Source organism: Camellia sinensis, chromosome 10, assembly GCF_055761805.1.
Source record: "Camellia sinensis isolate YWXY chromosome 10, ASM5576180v1, whole genome shotgun sequence".
NCBI lineage: Eukaryota > Viridiplantae > Streptophyta > Magnoliopsida > Ericales > Theaceae > Camellia > Camellia sinensis.
In genome coordinates this window covers 154,690,749-154,713,736 of record NC_138970.1, presented here as the reverse complement: position 1 = coordinate 154,713,736, position 22,988 = coordinate 154,690,749, and positions in this window count along the sequence as shown.

Sequence of the window (22,988 nt, the reverse complement as noted above, 5' to 3'; positions counted from 1 at the left end):
CGGAACCAATCTAGATCAAGCCAGGGTCCTTCTCAGTACTCACGTTAACAAACACGATTTCAATCATTAAGGGCTTAGCATGCCTCTCTTTCTCTCAATTTGATCAAAGTTTTGCAAATCCCGAGAAATTCCTTCCTCTTCGTTTTCATCACCACAATGTTAAAAAAGTTTCAAAAAACTTAGGTCAATGCAATGAACTCGAGGTGCAGAAGAGTAAGTGAGATGCTCCGCCGTTTCATTCAAATTTTCTGGCATAATTAGCTTGAAGTAGCAATAGGCACGGAAAACATGATAGCCCCAGCTGTTTCATTCAGATTTCCTGGTTGCAACTGGCTCCACAGCAGAGACAGACTCAAAAGAAAACAAAAGGGTAATTACAAAATAAAACGGTGTTCGAGGCAACAACCCCGGAATCACCTGACATTCTATACAATGGGACTAACTCGACATAACAAGACAGACCCTTAAGCAAAAAGACTGACTCAGGACAAAGAGACAGACTCAAAACAAAAACAAAGAACTGACTCAATACCCAAGCCAGAAACTACAAAACTGCATTCGCAAATGCTCCCAACAGTGCGTGCCAAACGCCACATCTGAAATACACCGAGCGCCGCCCGCAGGTGGTCCAACCCCTGATCACATACTTGCAGTATCCTCGAAATCCAACAATTCAGAGGTGATAGACTTTGTTGAGGTGGGTGGGAGGATGACCTCATTGTCGATCAAATCTTGCACTTTGTGGTGAAGGCGGAAACAACCGTCAGTGTTGTGACCGGTTTGCTGGTGGTACGCGCAGTACAAGGTAGCATCATGTGTGAGAGGAAGATTTTTCGGGAGAGGTCGAGGCTTGAGGGGTTTAAGATGCCCCTTTTTAGCCAAAATTTGAAATGCCCTAGACAAAGACATGTAGAGGGCATGAAAGACTCCGCGCCCTCGAGGCAGATACTTCGAAGTCTGAGGGTTCTTGCTAGACGCACTAGCGAAAGGGTCGGCAGGCACTGCCTTGGCTTTCTGATCTTTCCCAGGGGTAGGGTTGGGAGTGGGAGGAACTGTTCTGGCATGACAGGGCTTATCCCGATTTTCCGTCTGGCTTGAACTGCCTTCGGTTGGAGTAGGGAAAGCATCATCCACAGTCTTAGCCATGACTGCGAGTACTTGTTGCTTATTCATCCCCCCCAGCTTTCAAAGCCTCGACTGCCCACAGCAGTTGTTCAACAAGATCAGCATTTGTTCCCACTTTGTTCTTACCTCTAGCCTCAGCCTGATCGAGGGTTTGGGTTGCTATATCAGAGCGAAACCCGGTTGTTGTTGGCACGTCACGGTCATAGCTTGGGACAGCCTCAGGTTGGTTGAGCTCGATCACAATTCGCCCCAATAGCGGGGGCTCCTGCGGTACAAAATTCTCGGCATATGGTGCATTTGGTGGCGGAGCCGACATTCCATAAGCGTGATCAGCCACAGACCTCTGAAGGTCACCAATCATTCCCATCAATTCAAACGTGGTGGGCTCACGAGCTTGGAACAACTGGGGCTCCCAGATCGGGCGCGCGGCAGGCAACCTGGGCGGATGTGGTACTTCAACATTGGCCTCATCCTGCAAGATGGTTCCATGGTCTAATGCGGCTGCCATAACCACGATTTCCTCTGAACTTTGGGTCATCATAAGTCCGCTGAACTTGAACGGAGATTATGCAACCGGCGATTGACGGATCAGACATCTGCCTTGCCTCAGCGAAGGAGAACACCAAATCTCTGAACCCAAATCTCTGAACTGAAAGGGAAAATAAACAGCATTTCAGCCCAAACGGAACAGACACAGGCGTAGCTGAATAACTATACTCTACTACTGGTCACTGTTCCCCAAAATCACTGCCCCAAAAAAAAAACTGAATCTGATACCCGCAGATATAATCGATTTCCCAAAACACTGATACTGATGCCCTCAGGCCTGGTACTAAACTTGCAAACTGATATGTGCGTTCCTGTAGAGATACACTCTAAAAGCACATAGCAAGTAAATGAGAACCAAAACACCCCAATGTTGGGGTAGGGTTTCCCTGTCCTATTTTGTCAGGAACTAGGGTTTCACTACGCATGCAGCGGTTTCAAACAACCTATAATCGGGTAGCAACCTGTCTTAGCTTGGAATGGTCACTATGGATTCCGAATATGCACTAGGTCGAATGGTTAAAAGGGTGCCCCGGTAAAACCGGGGTTTATGTTCCCATCGTGGCAGAGCCCGTAACCGGTCAACCTTATGGCACGTAACCTCAGGCTAACCGCTCAGGAATAGCAGATGGCAAACATGGTGTCCTTGGCGCACCAATGCACATGCAATGCAAAGAAACACATAAGTGTAGTTAAAACAAGATATCATGAGTTCGAGTCAAGCTCTCTAAACTCCTCCCCAGCAGAGTCGCCAGAAACTATAGACGTCCCCCGAATGTCCCGGGAGGAATGAATCCTCGCCGTTCTGTTCGTTTGTGGGTTTACTACAGTTCGGACTCTCGAATTGTCACGGTTCTTAATATGATCTCACAATGTGCAATGTGAGATTGATAAATCACCAAAGAGTCCAAATCCGGCAAATCGTTTTGAGAAAACAGATTTTTAGAAAGAAGTGCCAAACATGGACTGCTTTGCCAGATACAGAGTCGCCACCAAAATATTTTTTATGGGGAATTCAGGAAATCCTGACTCGTTTTCCTAAGGCCACGTGTCCGTCATCACCAAAGTTGCCTCGGCTCGAGAACTTGGGTACGATTGGGGAAGGTCAGCTATGAGCACCCCCGCTCGCCCGATCCGAAGATCGGCCTCTACTAACCATGATATCTAGTTTTGAAAACGTTATGTGTTCTTATTCCGATTAATTAGCTAGTCTTACTATGTGATGCACACAACACAAAAGTATAGACTAGATCGCCTAATTTGGAACAAAGCATTGCATATCCGTTTGTTCAGAAAATGGTTTGAAATTTGCTACTCGCAAGTAGACTAAAATACGGATCTCAACGAGTTGTTCCAACTCAAGCAATCCAACCTTCACCCATAGGCATTCAAGCAGTAATATCATATGAGCACACTCATGCGAGATGCTAAAGCATAAATACTTACAACGTACTCCGAGCCAAAACAAAGAACATGTTAGCAATCAAACGTATGATCCAAGTCCATGTTAAATGGCTAATACATCACAGGCAAAATGCAATCTAGAATAGGCTCGGCTAATCCTAGGATGGTATGTGAAATGAAACAAGTAACATGTATTCAAGTTATATTTGAAATACTATACAGTTTGCATGATGCGCCGAGCCCGGTGTATGCAATACTGATGAATGAATGCACGCATGCATAGCATAAGGTATTTGCCCTAGTACTAACCATCAAAAGCAGGTAAATAAAAGGGAGAAAGAAATGGGGATTGGAAGACATGCACACACACACCCACACTTATTACACATTCACCCTCACTCGGAGGGACCAAAAGAATAATACAAATTAATTAACCTACAAGCTAATTAATTATTACAGACCACTTAACTAGTTAAGCAAATTAACTAAGCTAAGAAAGCAATAAAACAGCCTCGGGAAGAGGGTCCAATGCATGTGTGCTCGGGTTTGCTCGGAAATCTGTCACCATGCACAAGCTGCCTCTGTTTACCCTGCTCTGCTCTTCTGAAAATTGCACAAGTCCCAAGGAACACTCTCTGAACACTGTGGAGCATCACCGACCAAGGGGAAACATCACCGACCATGGTAGAAGGGTCATCAACCAAATATTCAGCTCTCGGCCATCCATCATTGGTTGATCGGCACTTTATGCAGTCGACTGGCCATATTTATCTGTAGAATCCTATTTTGACAGCAGTAGACGGCAAACATGGCATGGTAATGCATTTCAAGCAAATTTTTGCACAAACACCCTCCTTATCATGTTCATGACTCAAAGGAGGATGGTCCTCGACCCTCGGGCCACCAATCGCGCATTTCAATGCGTGATGGCCAAAGAGGCCAAGTTATGCATTTTGATGTCAAATGAAATACAAACCAAACAAACACATAAGACCCAACCCCTATCACTTGATCAAGAGACAAGGCATGCATGCTCAATGCAACGCAACCTAGACATGTGAGCTAAGTATGCAATCATGTGCATGAAAGCAAGTAATGTGTACTAAGCACACAACCTAAACAAACAAACATGCAAGGCATGTAACAACATGTGCAAGCTAACAAGCATGCAATATGCAATGCGAACATGCAAGACACATAACATGTTAAGCAACCAAGACAAAAGGAAGAAAACATGCTAAATGAGATGTGATTCAAGCGTGCAACACATGCGATAGGCCAAGTATGCAACAACACACAAGGCGAGCATGCAATATGCAAAGGAGGGACTTACACCAAGATGGACAGCTCTCTACTAGGTCCAAAATAGTGGCCAAATGCTAAGGAAATGAAAGCCAAAACACATACAAACATGCATGCACACATGGCCCAACTCTTAAGCATAAAGAAGCAACTTTTAAGCACACTTAAAAGAGGATAAACATGGACTAATGGCAAGCATAGCAAGCTCTGAAAATACATGAGGAATGATGCCAAATCAACCTATCAATGCAAGCAAGGCATGGAACTATGTCCAAAACTCAAGGTAAGCCAAGGGGCTTAAACCATAACTATATGAAGCAAGTCCCAAAGGGCCATAAGGACTCAAAACCACCCCAAGGAAAATCAAAACAATGTCAAAGGTACACCTAGATAGCATCTAAATGGCCTAAGTCTAAAGGCATGCAAAAGGGTTCAAACATGGTGCATAAGATACCAACCTCTTGAAGCATTAAAGGAGCATCAAATGCAAGCATACAAGCATACCACAAGGACTGAAATGATGTTATAAGTGGTGCCAAACCACTGAAACAAGCCAAGTAATGCATGCTCAACACTCACACACCCAAGGCTAACAAGCCAAAATGCAAGGTGGCTATGCAAAGCATGTCATGGATGGCCAAAACAACTCCAAACAGACCTTAAGCATACTAACACATGCATAAAAGCTTCACAAAGTTAGGCCAAAAACATGCTAGAAACAAGGCTCAAAGCACAAAGCATGTTAAGGCAATTCATGGCATTACAAGACAAGTATGCAAAGCAAGCATGGTGTGTCTAAACCAACTTAAAATAGTGCTATATCATGGCAAAATAAGCACAAATACTAGCTAAGATATGGCCAACATGAACTCAACAATGGTGCTCACGCATGAGGCTAAAATGACAACTTTTGAAGACAACAAGGAGAGGGGATGACCCTCTCCTTCTTAGGACCTCAAAGCACCATCCCTACCACTGAAATCCCTCTGGATTTCAGTGGTGAGGAGGCCCAAACAAGGTGGTCCCGGAGCTCACCTAAATAGCACAAAATGGGGGCCAAACAAGGCCTAAGAGGGGTCAAACATGGCTAAAAGCCTATGCAAAAATGGAGAATAAAGGGGGAAAAATCTCACCCTTGTAGACCTCTTCAAGAATGGAGCTCCAGCGGCCTTTCCAAGCTTAAATCCACTCAAGAACTCTGAAAATCACTCATTAGTACCTCAGTAGCTAAAGAAAAGTGTAACTCTATGTGTTTGTGTGCAAAACTATGAACAAAACACCTTAATACACACACAAAGAACAAAAGATATAGAGATAGATAGATACACAAGACCTAACTCTAATTCAGACCTCTGGAACTCTTTTTTTGTAACCCCTAAGGAGGGAGGAGAAGGCCTCTCTTTATAGAGGATCACTCTTGCAAAGCTTACAAAACAAGCTAAGCAAGAGTGAAATCCCTCCATACACGTGTATGGAGGGGGTGCAAAGTGGGTGCCAGCTAGCACAGCTGGTACAAAATATCTGCCAAAAGCAGATGCACAGTGGTCGGCCAGCCAAAAATGTCAAATTGACCAAATAAATGGTCGACCGACCAAACAGAGTGCCGACCGACCAAACATTTGGCCGATGGCAACAAAACAATGGCCGGTGGCCTCAAGCCATGGCCGGTGAGATGTGGGGATGGCCAACAAGCCATTCCCTGCTTCTCAAAAGTAAAACACAAGTGTTTGGTGCAAAACTAAACACAAAACAGGCAAGTCAAGAGGTCTTGAGGCAAGGCGCGTGGCCGAGACCTCCGAGAACTCAAGACGAACACGAACATGGATGATCACCGAGTGTTCAAATGGTGACATCCAAATCTTGAGGACAGTAAAAAATGGGGTGTCTACAGTAACTTGAATCCATTCCAATTCACAACTTAAAATAACATGAATTAAATCCATTCAAAATACATAACTTAAATCCATTCCAATTCACTCTTTTCCATTCTAAGTTAGTTTAACAAAGAAAATTACATAACTGACTATCTGCATTAATGTTCGAAACCTATGTATTGAACAAAAGGATTATGTTCAGTACTATATTACCGAACATAATTCTAAGAGTCAGCAAACCAGTACCGAACAGCGCAAACGAAACAAGAAGGACTGAAAACGACCGAGAATGTTAATACAAGACAGATAAACGACTGAGAATGTTGTCCTCGTCTTCCATTGCTCTACACAGTGAAATAAGTGATGAAGTATACGTTATACTTGACGCAAAACTTTCAAGTTTAATAGCGTTGATGATGGTGATGAAGATGACACATTCATGATTTAAGATGATTATGAAAAATAATAGATTTAGGGTTTATGTTAGTTGGTTATGAAAAGTAATAGGTACAAACATGGAATACGTATAGTTGGAGTTGGAGTTGGAGGTGGGGGTGGGTGTCCAGTATTATAGAGTATTAGTTCTTATTGATAGGTGGGTGTTCCATTTAATAATGTCTTTTAATGTAATTTTACTTTAGGGTATAATTGTAATATAAAAAATTATAAAATGGGGGGTCCAAAGAATTTTGGCAGGTGCTAATAGCAGCACTCTTCAAAAATTATTGAATTTTCTTAATTTTAAACAATTAACAAAATTGTCATTAGCTAGCTTCCATTTACCTTTTACTTTACAATCCCAAATCGGGGGAAAAAAAAAAGAAAAAAAAATGAATTGTTTCATTTACATAAAGTGAATGTTATACTCTAATTTTTATAAATTATTGAAATTTCTTAATTTTAAACAATATTTAACTTTTATTTTATAATTTCACATCAGGAAAAAAAGAAAAAAAATGAATTGTTTCACTTATAGAAGTGACTGTTATGCTCCCATTTATATAAGTAAAAGAAGATTTTTGATGAGAAGCCCTATAATTAACACTAATTTTTTTTGTTTGTGTGTTTAAGAACATATGTACAATACTCTTAGCATATCACATGTGCTATGTGAAGGTGCAATGTGAAGATGCTTTTGTAAACACAGTTTCAATTTGCAATTCAATGTGCATATCCATTTAACTTTTATTTTACAATCTCACATCGGAAAAAAAAGGAAAAAGTGAATTGTTTCACTTATATAAAGTGAATATTATGCTTCCATTTATATAAGCAAAAATAGATTTTTAGGAAAAAGTGATTATGTTTCCAATAATCAATACCATTTTTTTTTATTTTCTTAATTTTAAACAATTAAGAAAATCTCCATTGGTTAGCTTCCATTTAACTTTTATTGTACAATCCTACATAGACGTTTTGATTTTAAAAATAATTTTGCATGAGATTTTGAAACTCTCATAATATTTAACCTTAAATAATTACAATCTGACATTGAGAAAATAAATAAAAAGTGAGTTGTTTCACTTATATAAAGTGAATCTTATACTCTAATTTAATATTATAATATTGTGTATATTTGAATTCAAGATGGATTAAATTTTAAAATAAAATTTAAAGGTTTTAATTAATTAATTTTGTTGTAAATTGGTTGCTCTTTTGACTTAGCCGATTAGGCTGAATCGTTTTGGGTTTGACTGATTCATTAATTTAACTATGATTTTAATTGTTTTATCAAAATATATTACTTAGATTTGCACTACAAGAAAAAGCAGAATTGGCGACTAAAATGGAATTAGTAGCCAAATGTATAGTTATTGGCGACTAAAAATCAGTTTTGTCGCCGATTATGTGGGTTGTAACGACGAAAAAAATTTCAGTAGCCAAAAGTGAAGGTTTTTGGCGACTAAAAAAATTTAGTAGCCAAAAGTATAGGTTTTGGCGACTAAAAAATAGTTTGGTCGCCAATTATACGTGTTTTACCCACAAAATTAAATTTTGTAGCCAAAAGTGAAGCTTTTTGGCTACTAAAAAAAATTTAGTAGCTAAAAGTCTACAATTGGCAACTAAAATTCAGTTTAATCGCCAAAAGTGGAGGTTTTTGGCGATTAAAATTCAGTTTAGTCGCCCAAAGTGGAGGTTTTAGGCGGGAATTAATTCTTTTAACGACTAAAAAATAATTAGTTGCCAAAAGTATAAAATTGGCGACTAAAAAATAGATTTAGTCGCCAAAAATGGTCTCCTATTTTTTTTTAGTAAATAATTTATTTTTTACATAAATTATATTGAATAAAAATAATTATGTTTATATATATAGTTTTATATTAATACGGGTCAATATACTATATAAATAATATATGTTGCATATATAATCATGTGGTGTTGTAGAGGCATAGTGGAGAGAGTGTTTTGCTTAAGGTTTAGAATGTGAGAGGTTGGTGGTTCAAATCTCAACGGAAGAAAAGTTTTTATTTATTTTTTTCACGGAATGAGCTTTGGCGATTTTAGCGACTAAAAGGTTTAGTCGGTGATTCATTGACTATTGGCGACTAAAAGATTAATCGGTAAATGTATAATTTTAAAAAGTGTAATTGACTATTGGCGACAAAAACTTTGGTCACTAAAGACCTATTTTTTGCCAACTAAAACTTGTTTAGTCGCCAATACCTCCGGCGACCGTGTATTTGCGACAAAACCGGCGACTAAAAATATAGTCGGGGAAACTAAAAAGTCGATTTTTGGTGACTAAATATGGACTTTTGGCGACTAAAAATTTAGTCGCCAAAGGTGCTTTTTCTTGTAGTGTTGGTTGATTTGAAATAAACTAAGATTGACCTTATTAAAAATTGAACGACTGAAATTGCTTGATTAGAAATGAACTTCCCGTCCAAACAACTATTAATTTTTATTTTACAATCCCATATCAGGAAAAAGTGAAAAAAAATGAGTTGTTTCACTATATAAACCTTATACTCTCATTTAATATTGTAGTACTGTGTATGTTTCAGTTCAAGACAGTTTAAATTTTAAAATTAAAATAAAATTTAAAAGTTTTAATTAATTAATTTTTGTATAAGTTGGTTGGTCCTTTGACCTAATCGATAAGGTGAACCGTTTTTGGTTTGACTGATTCGCTGATTTAACTGCGATTTTTGCAGTTTTATCAAAATATATTGGTTAAATTTGTTTAATTCCAAATAAATTAACGATTGACCTAATTAAATATTAAATGGTTAAGATTACTTGATTCGAAATAAACTACCCGCCCAAACAATTATTAACTTTTAAACAATTAAGAAAATTCCCATTGGCTATCTTTCATTTAATTTTTATTTTATAATCCCACATCGAGAAAAAAAGGAAAAAGTGAATTGTTTTACTTACGTAAAGTGAATCTTATACTCTCATTTATATAAGCAAAATAGAATTTTTAATGAGAAGCCTTTTGATCAATATCTCATACTAATTTTTTTGATTTTCTTAATTTTAAACAATTAAGAAAATCTCGATTTGTTAACTTTCATTTAACTTTTATTTTACATAATATAAAAAAATTAAATATAATTATCATATTTTAATTAAAAAATATATTATTTTGTCCCGTGCATATATAGCACGGGTGATATGCTAATTAAATACTAAAAAGAAAATAAAATATATAATTTTTTTTAAAATTTCAATTTGCGTCATTCTCCCTCACTTGAAAAAATTCATCTCCAAGTTCCCATTGTTTGAAATAATTTCATAAATTTGTAGTTATCTGTATCAACTTTATATTTCAGATTAATTTTTTTCGAACTAAACTTCAAAAAGAGTCCTCCAAAATTAAACGAATAATATTGTCCAATGATTTTGATCCATGTCCAAAAGAACGCATATTCAAACCTATGAAATCTTGCTTTACATCTGCAACATTGATTTTCAAAAGAACTAGAAGGAAAGCTCCTTATATTGTAATTTATTTGAAATAATTCTATTATTGAGTTGTTCGCTTCTTTTCTGGACATGATTGTCATAGTTCCGCCTACGCATTTTAATTAGGGATGACAATGGGTGCTCATGGAGACACAATCTAAATATATGAATTTTATCCCTTTTTTTCTTATCCATTACATAAGAGTAAGTGATATTCTTTAAATATTCACAGGAGATGAGTTGGGGATGAGTACCCACTAATTTCCTCATATATATATATATATATATATATATATTTTAAGGATTCACAATCAAAACTAAATATACATTCAATCTTTTTTCTTTTATTTATTTGTTTATTTATTCAGGTTCACAACCAACTTTTTTTTTTTTTTTTTAGATCCACAACCAAAGTTAAATATACATCCAATCTTTTTTTTTTATTATTTTATTTTTAAGGTTCACAACCATTTTTTTTTTTAATTTTTAAGATTCACAACCAAAGCTAAATATACATTCAATCTTTTTTCTTTTGATTTTTTTTTTTTTTTTTTTTTTTTTTTTTTTTTAAGGATTCACAACCAAAGCTAAATATATATTCAATCTTATTTTATTTTATTTGGCTCAACAATAAAATCAAATATACATTAATTAACATTGTCACATTATTCTTATCAAATTTTAGACATATCTAGAATTTTTTTAATTTATTTAAAAAAATTAAAGACACTGTCTAGTTCAGGTTTCGATTTGCTTTTCTATGTTATTTTATTTTGTTATGTATTGTAATTTTCAGAATGGTTTGCTTGTTCTGAAATTTCAATTAACGAGTATGAATCTATTTGTTTTATGTTATCACACAATTTATACAATATATATATACATATATATGTATGTATGTATGTATATATATGAATGTATTTGAAAATAAGGAAATTGTAGAGAATCGAAACAAGTATGAGTCGTGATTGGTTAGAAAGCATGGGTACAAAGATTTATTTGCTGGAAAAACAAAAAGGGAATACAAAATCTTACTAAATAATTTTTTTTAAAAATAAAAGAATTTTTCTTAGTTATGAACAAATTTAACTGAAATCAGTTTGTTTCCCAATGTTATGCATCATTTATTTAGATAGAAAACATTTTTTAATGAAAAATATTTTTTATAAAAAAAATTAAAAATATATATATATTTTTTATATTTGGTGATGGTGGTAAGGCATAGATATCTTAAAATGAGTGGTTCAGATTTGTTAAAAGGTATAATTAGATTTTGGATAAATTAAAATGAATGGTTCTGTTAGCTATATATTTTGTAAAAGCCAGTTACAATCCGACACGTGGCAGAATAAGGGTATTATTGGAAAATAATTTAAGTCTCCAATCCTGATCGTACACGTGGTGATGATAATTGGTTCTCACATGGTCTGAGCAACATTGGATCAGTAAAGAAACGCAAGGTGACGTGGCTTCAACGGTTACTCATATTCAAATTCAAATACAAGAGGGAAGCCTAACTGCAGATGGTGGCATAATGGAGCTACTTCTAAGGCAACATGATCAGCGATCATGGAGGAGTAGTTCGACGGTTCGAAGAGCAGTTCGAAGGTCATCTTTGACAAGTATAAATAGCAGAGAGACCCCCAGAAAAAAGGGACGGAACTCAGATCATACATACCAGTCCTTATTTCATATTTTACTTTCCAGTTTTACATTCCTGTACTTTCAATACCTGCACTTTACGTATCTGCACTGCACTTCAATTCATAGGAGTAGTCTTAAGTAGATTCAAGTGGACTGTTGCTGTAAACCTCTTCGAGGCTGAGTTTGGGACTATTGTAAGTTTTTCATTTTTATGAAATACTTCCTTTGTTCTTCATATTAATTGTTATTTCTCTTAATTTCTCCTAAGTCAAGCCACCAGTAAAAGTCCTATTCATTGAGGCTGAAAGAACTAAAACACAATCGTCTGGTAATTGGTTGGCAATCACAATTTCTGTAAGGACTGATTGATCCTTGCTGGCACGCTCACATTTACAAAAATACCCTTCGAAAAGCCAAAAAGCCAACATATATTTTTGGCACGCCCAGTGGGACTATTAAAATATGGCTAGACGAAGACGACAATGAGAAAATGAACGCTTGGAGGAAGGCGTAGAAGGAGAGGTAGAAATACCTAATCTAGAGGATAATGTGGTAACACATCCTGTGGAAACTCCCATGTTATCAGAACCTTTGGTCGAACAGACCAATACTTCTGGACAAGAACCATATGCTCGTAATATTGGACGAAACCAAGGAATTGGACCATCCACCATTCCATCTACTCAGCCAACAAATCCATGGGATGGCTTAGTAGATGCTATGGGACAACAACTAATGAACACAATGGAAAAATGGGCAACATCCTTCTTGGATCGAATGAACAATCACCAACCAACAAACACAAGACACACGGAGGAAGTTTTAAATGTCCCTCAGCAAAGATTGGCTAGAGATAAACAGCCTATGCAAGTTAATGGACATTCTAATGGTCAAACTAGTACCCAAAACTTTGAAAGACCATCACCTCAGTCTTGGTATGAACCTGTTTCGAGGCCTGCAGCGGGCCAAAATGCCTCAGTACTCAACAATGAAGCCACACAAATTCGTGGACCTGGCCAAATACAAGATACTGGCATAAGAACGGTTACAAATCCCATGTTCAAAGCCATACCTGGTACTAGGGGGTATAATAATCCTTTATTCGAATTCATACCCGGGGGGTTGGAAGGTTTTCCCACAAATGGAAGGGATACAACATCTGTTCCAACACCTTTTGCAGGTCCTTTCACAGGACAGGCTCAAAGGGGTTACCCACACCCCCAACAGCAACCTGCACCACAGGGGCACCCAGTCCCAAATGTGCAACCTTATGGACCAAGAGGACCACAGACACAAGTTTGCCCACCAAACCCTGTGTTTGTCCCTCCAGTAGTGGTTCAGCAAGCACAAAATTTGGTTCCTAGAGACCAGATTGCTGATATTGTTAGGGAGATATGTGGACCAATGGCTCGGGGGGTCTAGACTCCTATATACAGAAAACCATACCCAGAATGGGTAGATAGGGTACATGAATACCCAAGAGGATTCAGAATACCAGATTTTACTCTATTTTATGGAACTGGAAATCAGTCAACTGTAGAGCATATTGCTAGATTTGCTGCTCAATGCGGTGAATTCACTAATCATGATTATATGAAACTGAGATTATTTCCAAATTCTCTGACTGGAGGAGCATTCGTATGGTACATCAACCTTACACCTGGGTCCATTCAAAATTGGCAACAGATGGAAGAGACATTCCATGCCCAATTCTTCCAATCAGAGCCAGAAGTTTCCATGGCAGACTTGGCTAGATTGAGTCAAAGGCCTGAGGAAAAGGTTACTCAGTTTATTGCCAGATTTAAAAGGGCTCGGAATAAATGTAGAGTCATTCTCCCAGAGCCAGAGTTTGTAAGATTGGCTCAAAACGGTTTAGAGTTCAGGCTTCGAAAGAAGTTTGATTCAACTGAGTTCAGGGATTTGGTCGAATTAACCTATAAAGTGTCTAGATATGAAGCATTATTAGAAGAAGAACAAGATCGAAATAATGCCTCGTATAAGACATATTATAGAGATCCCAATTATGAAATCGATGCAGCAGAGATTGTGGGCAAAGAACCTGTAATTTGTGAAGCATTGATTCATAAAGACACCACCATCGACCAGCAGTTTAAAAAGAAAGATTTCCACAGAAAGTATTCTTTCGATCTGGCAAAAGCAGATGACATTTTTGACCATCTGCTTGCAGCCAATTTCCTTAAGTTACCAAAGGGAGTAAAACTGCCATCTCCAGATGAACTTAAAGGGAAAATATATTGTAAATGGCATAACTCTTGGTCTCACTCGACTAAAAACTGCATTGTTTTTCGAGACAGGATCCAGGAGCAGATTCGGAAAGGAAGTCTGAAATTCCTAACCAAAACAGAAAAGATCATGGGGATTGATAGTAACCCGTTTCCAGAAGTTGGAGAAGGCACAGTTAATGTGGTTGTACCAAACTTCCAGAATCTATCTCTGTAGGAGTTGGAAGAGGTCAACGTGCAAATGCATACTGCCAACCAGACAACTGCTAAGAAGGAGACTAGAAACCCACCAGCTATTGGACAAGGTTTCTCACATCAGAAGGAGCAATCTGACGAAGAAGCACTAGATGACAATTCCTTGGAAGCAGCTGTAATGCAGAGGATGTGTCCCAGGTGCAGACTGAGTCATAAATGGTTGAGGGGACTTCCAATTGATGGAAAGCAATACTACAGAGATGTTCAAAGACATTCTAAGCCAACCAATGCTTACAACAAAAGGCCGTATCCGGGTAGTGATAGACAGCGACCATCAATGGTTGAACCTGCAGTGGACAGAATGCATGCTAAAGGCAAGAGGTCCTTGTATGAGTCTAGACCACCTAACTACTACAGAGTAGAAAGCAACCATTCTGAAAGAAGATTGGGGAAGAGTTCAGGTTACGGGATTAAAGCCAGGGATTGGCCTCCTAGACTAACCTCACGCAGAACTGAAAGTGGTCACTTTCATCAAAGGCCAGAAACAGACTCGAGACATGAAGTCAGGAACAAGCATCTACCTTCACAGCCAGTTTCGAAGGCGGTTTCGAAGGTAGAAAGAAACAGTTCCACATCTGGATCAGTAGGTTTGTGGGTGCCTGGAGTCCCGGACTAGTTTGTAATGCAGAACAAACCTAGGGAAATGCTTGCTTATGGAGATGTTGTAAACCAAGGCAGGATGATCAAGCCTCCTATGGTGGCTCCGAATAACTGGGTGCTGCTTAAACACCCAAAGACGAGGGAACCAGACATGGTCCCAGTCATCTCAAGATCACAGAGGAGAAAAATTCAGCGCAGGTACACCCAGTACCAGAAAGATCTGAAGGAAAGTGGAGAAAATTCTTCACCAGTCAAAACGGAATGAAGGAAGAACCCAAAGTCAGACCATGCTCCAAAGCCGGTTCCACAAAGCAAAGTGGTTTGCAGCCGAGAACAATTGGCTAAGGTTCATGCCGAACTAACAGCCAAAGAGAAGGCTAGTTTAGCTGGATTGGAGAAGACTCTGATGGAGAGTGATAGTGAGACAGAAGAAGAGATTGGCACAAGCCAAAAGAAAGAAATGATGGAAGAAGAGATGTTCAAAGCCTTCATGGCTGAGCAAACGTTTCTGACTAAAGAGCCAGTTGAGAAAGATCCTTCGAAGGGATCAGTTAGCAATGAAATACCAGAATGCATCATGCAGGATGTTTCTGAGGAAGTCGATCAAAGTGACCAAGAGGGGAAACAGGTACAGCCAACCATCCAGTTTGGCTCGTTTCCCCCAGTATCAGTGAACATGGTACACATACTACCACAGGAATTCCAAGCTGGAGATGAGAATCAAGAGGGGCAGGAAGCTGATCCAGTTCAGATCTCTAGTGAAGACTCACAAGCAAGTATGGTGCAAGATAATTTCGAAATGGTTACCCCGATGGAAGATGAATATGAGAGCGAGGAAGTGGTAAGCATCAACCTATCGTATCCATTCGAGTATCCCTCGAATTCCATGACACAACATGTTAAGCCTTTGTACATCAAGGCTTTCTTCGATGGGATACAACTGAATCGAGTCCTAATAGACAATGGGGCAGCAGTAAACTTGTTGCCAAAATCTTCTTTGAAGAAACTGGGGAAAAGGAATCCCAGGTTGATCCCAACCAGCACAACCATCGCTGGTTTTGCTGGAGATAAGCAAATGGCTCAGGGGATTCTACCCATTAATTTAAGTGTGGGAACCAGGGATTGCATGACAGCATTCTTCGTAATCGACAGTAATGCTAAATATAATGCTTTACTTGGAAGGGATTGGATCCACAATAACAAATGTGTGCCTTCTTCCTTGCATCAGAAAATCATGATGGCTTTAGGCAATGGAGAGACAGAGGAAATCGATGCAGATCCTCAACCCTTCATAGCCTGTGCAGACTTTGCGGAGGCTAAATTGTATATTGAGGGAGTGACACCGCTCAGTATACTGATGAAAGATGACGGTTCAGCCGAAGTGACGGCTGATGAGGAAGTGACACACTTGAAGCACTTAGTCCAAGAAAGTGCTGATGAAGAGGTCGTTCTAAAGGATGACAATGATGCCTGGTTATAGGCAAAGAAGTGAAAAGCAAGAAGCCACATCCTTGGCTCTAATTAAATTCTCAACATTGGATGTAGAAGCTATAGTCCAGAGAGTACAGGAGCAAGAAAGGGAGGCCATGATACTCGGCTGCAAGCAGAAACAGCAACAGGTCAGAATTTTGACCCTTGGGAAATATTGTGCATTGGACATTGAGACAAAAGTCCAGGAGATACAGGAGGAGGATGCCTTATGGACAGATTTTGTCTATGAGGAGGAGGGCAAGGATGTTGAACTAAAGAACCTAGGAGCAGAACAAAGCAAGAAGGCTACTTCGAAGGTTGAAGAAATCAAGGAAGAAGCTTTGGTAAGTCCTCAGGCACAAGACCCTTTAGAAGAAGTAAATCTAGGGGAAGGTTCTGTACAACAGCCCACTTATATAAGTGCTTGTTTGAATGCTCTGGACAGAAACCAGCTATTGGTTGTTTTGAAGAAATACAAAGATTGCTTTGCATGGTCTTATAATGAACTACCAGGATTGGATAGGTCATTAGTGGAACATAGGCTCCCCATGAAGCCTAATTTCAACCCTTACAAGCAGAAACCAAGGAGGATGAGTCCAGAAGTAATTCAGAAGGTCAAGGAAGAGATCCTTAGACTCCTCAAGGCAGGTTTTATTAGAACAGCCAGGTATGTCGAGTGGCTATCTAATATTGTGCCTGTAGTCAAGAAGAATGGCAAAATGAGGGTATGTATCAATTTCAGAAACTTAAATCTGGCAACTCCCAAAGATGAGTACCCTATGCCTATAGTGGACTTGCTGGTAGACAGTTCAGCAGGTCACCAAGTCTTGTCAATGATGGATGGGCATTCCGGCTATAACCAAATCAGCATTGCAGAGGAAGATATCCACAAGACAGCATTCAGATGTCCTGGGAATATTGGCACCTTTGAATGGGTTAAAATGCCATTTGGTCTAAAGAATGCTGGAGCTACATATCAAAGAGTCATGAACACTATCTTTCATGACCTCATTGGAGGGTATTTAGAATGTTATATTGATGACATTGTGGTTAAATCCCAATCCATGGAAGAGCACCTGTTTCACTTAGAAGCAGCCTTTGAAAGAATGAGAAGGTTCAAATTAAAGCTCAACCCTCTTAAATGTGCCTTTGGCGTATCATCTGGAAACTTCTTGGGTTATGTGGTACACAACAAAGGAATACAGATTGATCAGAACAAAGCCAAAGCCATCATTGCAGCCAGGCCTCCATCAAGTAAGAAAGAATTGCAGAAGTTTCTTGGACAGGTTAACTTTCTTCGAAGGTTTATTTCTAATACTGCAGGAAAAACTAAAGTATTTTCTTCCTTGTTAAGGCTGAAAGCTGAAGAAGAATTCGTGTGGTCAGCAGAGCATTAAATTGCTTTCGAAGGTATCAAAGCCTACTTGGCTAACCCTCCAGTGCTGATGCCACCAAAGGGGAACAAGCCCTTGAAGTTGTACATAGCTGCAGCAGAGGATTCATTGGGAGCTTTCTTAGCCCAAGACAACGAAGAAGGCAAGGAGCAAGCTATTTATTACCTTAGTAGGTTTTTAAATTCTTGTGAATGTAAATATTCAGCTGTTGAAAAGCTGTGTTTTGCTTTGTATTTTGCTGCAATAAAATTAAGATATTATCTTTTGCCTACAACTGTCTTGGTAATTGCAACCACAGATTTGGTTAAATATATGTTATCTAGACCAATGTTGAGGGGAAGAATTGGCAAGTGGATACTTGCCTTATCAGAATTTCATCTAGAATATGTCCCTCAAAGGGCAGTAAAAAGGCAGGTTTTAGCCAATTTCTTGGCAGATCATCTATCTCAAACAGAGAGCCAGGAGATAATGGAGCTTGGTATGGCTAATGTTGAGTCATGGCAGATGTGGTTTGATGGGTCGAAAGCCAATGGTTTAATTGGAATTGGTGTTGTAATAAGATCTCCACAAGGGGTAGAAACCACACATGGTTTCAGAGTAGATGAAGCCACTTGTTCTAATAATCAGGCTGAGTATGAAGCTTTAATAGTAGGATTAGAAATCCTTATTGGGCTACAAGTACATGCAGTTGACATATTTGGAGACTCTCAATTGGTGGTTAATCAAGTGAAATGGATTTTCAAGTGTCAAAGCATAAGTATTTTGCCATATTATGTTGCTGCATTACATTTGCTTTCTCAGTTTCAAATAGCAAATGTAACCCATGTTCCAAGATTCTTGAACATTAGAGCTAATGATGTGGCTCAAAAGGCTTCGAACTTCAAGAGAAAGGATAATTCTTAAAGGGACATAAGTCAGACAACATACCAGAAATTAATACAACCTTTGAATAAAAGGAATATGGTCTTGGAAGCCAACCATAATGACTTACAAGAACAAGATTGGAGGCATCCAATAATGCAATATTTAGCTGGTCCATCTTTGAAGGCCAGCAGGAAGGTCAAATTGCAGGCCATGCAATATATGATATATGGTAATGCTCTTTACAAAAGAGGGGGAGATGGCTTATTGCTGGAGTGTTTGGGCCCAAAAGAAGCATTAACAGCCATGGCTGAAGTTCATGAAGGCATCTGTGGCGCTCATCAGCCTGGTGTAAAGATGAGATGGTTGCTTCGAAGGCATTCCTATTATTGGCCAACCATTCTTAAAGACTGCATCGAATATGCAAAAGGTTGCCAGGCATGCCAAAAACATGGCGCAATAAGGCATGTGCCCATAACTGACTTACATGCAGTAGTGAAGCCTTGGCCATTCAGAGGATCGGCCATGGATATGATTGGCAAAATACACCCACCTTCTTCGAAACATCATTGTTTTATTCTGGTGGCCACTGATTACTTCACTAAGTGGGTTGAAGCCAAGCCATATAAGGCTGTAGATCAAACAGAGGTCGTTGGGTTCATTAAAGACTTGATCCATAGATTTGGCATCCCACAAACCATAACTATAGACAATGGGACTGTGTTTGATGGGAAGATGGTGAGATCTTTTGTGGCAGAATTTGGAATTAGTCTTGTTAATTCCACACCTTATTATGCACAAGCCAATGGTCAAGCTGAATCATCCAATAAATCCTTGAAAAAGGGTATACAAAAGGTTGTGGAAGATAATCCTAGGGATTGGCACAACCTTCTGTTGGATGTTTTGTGGGCTTACAGAACTTCCCCAAGATCAAGCACAGGAATTACTCCTTATGCCTTAGTATATGGGCATGATGCGGTGTTACCTGTGGAAATTAATATTAAATCTTTGAGGGTAAAATGCCAAGATCAGTTAGATCCCGAGCAATACCATCAAAGCATGTGCCTGGAGTTAGAAGGCATAGATGAAGCCAGAATCCTGGCTTTGAATAGCATTCTTTTACAGAAGAAGAAAGCAGCCAAGAATTACAACAAGAAAGTTAAACACATTGGCTTTGATGAAAATGATTTGGTATGGAAAACAATACTCCCAATAGGAATTAAAAGCCATAAGTTTGGCAAATGGTCACCTAACTGGGAAGGGCCATATCAAATTCATAGAGTTTTGCCTTTTGGAGCATATCATTTAAGAAATTTAAATGGGTATGTACATCCCAAAAAGATTAATGGCAGGTATCTGAAACCTTATTTTCCAACCATTTGGGAAACACAAGGAATAGGATAATACAAAAACACAAGACTATTCGAATGATGCACAAGATTTGTTCTTTTATAAAGAATTAAATACGTTGTGCCACAGATTGGCCCAGAAATCATTACAATGTCTTAATTGTTTTTGTACAGTAGACTTTTTATTGCTAAGTAACGGAAACAATTGGATAGCTGCAGCCATGTCTCCTTTTCGATCAGTCAACTCTTGATTGGTGATGCGCAATTTGGTATCGGTTCGAACCAAGGCCTGGTTTACTGCAGCTAGCTCCTCTTCAAGTTGGGCTTTCTTCTCCAGCAGCTGAATTCGAAATTGAGAAGCAGAAGAGTGCTGTTCCTTGAGATCTGATACTTCAGTATGCACTTGAGAAACAAAACTCTGATCCTTAGCCAGTTTCTCGTCTGCAGCCTTAGCAGCATGACAAATGTTGAGATAGAAGTCAACAGTAGCTGCTGCCTGAGATAGATAACTTGAAACTTTCATGCCGGACTGCTCAGCGATTTTGCAACATTGAAGGAACCCATCTCTGATTATTGGCCTTTGCAGAGCCTCGAAGGGAATTCTTGAGAAAGAAATTAGCAGTTCTAGGCACGTGCCCATATTTATCAAAGGTGCCAAAGGTTTGCTGCTAGAGGAAGAACTCTCAAAAATTTCCAGCAAGGAGTCAGCCAAGACTAATGGCTCAGCTTCGGCATTAAATGATGGAGAGGTAGAGGGTGTGTCGGAGAAACTAGCCAGTTTGGCTTCGAAAATGTCTACCTCATCCATAGACATGAGGGGTGCAGAAGGTGTTGCGGTGAAAAGAACAGAGGACTGCATGGGAATAGGAGAAATAGGTGGAGCATTTCTGGCAGCTTCTATGGTCTTAACCACCAATGAATCAAGTGAAGAGGGGCTGGAAGTGGGTAAAGATGATGAACCAAGAGTTGGGGAACTATCAGCACCCTCTGAAGGAGAATCAACTGCCATGTGAGATGAAGTAGTAGTAGGAGGAAGAGCGAGGATCGAAGAAGCAAACTGAGGCAGATCAAGAGTCAAGAAAGGGAGGTATGGCTCTAAGCCAAGGAAAAGAGATGCAGGGATACTTGGACTCGGAAAAGATGTATTGAACATAGGCTTAGGAAGTGGGAGCATGATTTGAATGGTTTTCACGCGTTGCATCTGGTCAACTTCAACTGAAATTGGGGAAGGTCTCGCTGGAAAGATGAATGCAGTGGTCGTTGCTGCAAAAAGAAGAAAATGTGAGGTAATGTCAAGTCTCAGTCTTGAAGAATCGACAAGAAAAGAATAAAGGCATGAAGAAAATTACTTGTTCCAGGATATAGTTCAATAGTCTGTTGTTCTATTGCCATTTCCTTTGGTAATGCATCAACGGCAACGACCTTCTTTCTTAGGAATTGTTGCTGCTGCCTCCCCTCAGCCCTTTCAAGGACAACTATGGCTTTGGAATACTCTTGTTCTACAGCCTTATGGATGGGGTCCTCAAACGAGCCGGTAGCTAAAGCAGTAACCTTCCTCCTCTTTTCTATTACTTGAGCAATTGTCTCGGAATCAGAATCTTTAGTAAAATCGGAAGGAGAAACAGTAATTTTTCTTCTCCTTTTCCTTTGAATTGGTATCATTCGCTCCTCCATTGTCTTCTCGACCTCTTTAGGTTGGGATCCAGACTCTTCAAAAATGAGCTCCTCCTCTACCTTCCTAGCGGCCGTCTCCTCTTGAGCCAATTGAGCTCAAGGAGTCTCTTCTTCTTTTGTTGTTGACCACCTTCATAGAAGAAGGATTAGAGATAAGATAGCAAGCATTATATGGAGAGGTTAGAGAAAAGGAAAAAGGGGTACATACTTCGGGTGACTCTGGGAGGAATTGAAGCAGCAGAAGTAAACTGAGTTGCAGCAGGTATTGTAATTGAAACAGTGGAAGAAATGACAGTCTCAGCTCCCTTGGGCTTGGGCACATCCAGCACCTCCAATAGGTTCTGAGGGGGGATAGCCAAATAAACCTCCATGTTGCTCACCCACCAATTTTGATATCTCTTCAATTCAGTACCGTGAGGAGAGAAATGGGTGAACTCAAAACTGGCCAAATCATCCATAAACTTAAAGGTTGCCTCTTCTAATCTTGATTTTTGAACCTTCAAATCCCTCTTAGTAAGGCTCAGATTGGTGTTGCTACAGAGAGGGATTGGGACCCCTTGTGTGAGACCAAATTGTCTAGCAAATTGGGCAGGACAATAGGGCTCAGCTATACATTTATAAGCTCTAGGATTGGTGGTCCCGATGAATATCTCTCGAGGAATTAGAAGAGAAGCCCATATCTCCTTATGAACAGGTAAGGTGCAGAGCTTGTCACTTAGGAAATTATTCAACCAAGTTGGGCCAATATTGGATTCGAAGGGACGGAAGTAATGAAGAGGAGGGGTGGCTGGTAGCTGATGAAAGAAAGAAAAATAAAAGGAAAAAGTAGAGGGATAGAGTGAAGCATTGGCCAATCTTATGCCATGGGTAAAAGAAAACGGCCCAGAAAATTTGAGGCATTTGGATTGCAAGTCGGTGAAGTAGGCGAAAAGCCAAAGCTGCAGGATCCAGAATGGCCCCCCTTGGTTAGCATCTAAGGGTTTTTCACAAAAGAGAGAGCAAGCTCTATATGTATGGCCTAAGATATATGGGGCCAAGGCTACTCGTTTCCGCAAGACGAAGGCCTTGGCAAGAGGAGCAAATTCTGACATTATTCTTTGGGAAGAAGTACAGAAGAGAAATTTGCAAAGCCAGTATAACAAGAAGGAAAAGAATTCCCTATCAGTTACCAGGCCCTCTTTTTTATTCTCAGCTCTAACAAAATCACTATAAGAGGAAGTAAAAGAAGGGAGACGGAAAGGGACCGTTAAATCAGGGAAATCTGGGGTAATGGGAGTACCAATAGGGGATACTCCTGAAAGATGGCAAATGTCAAGGACAGTGGGAGCCATCATC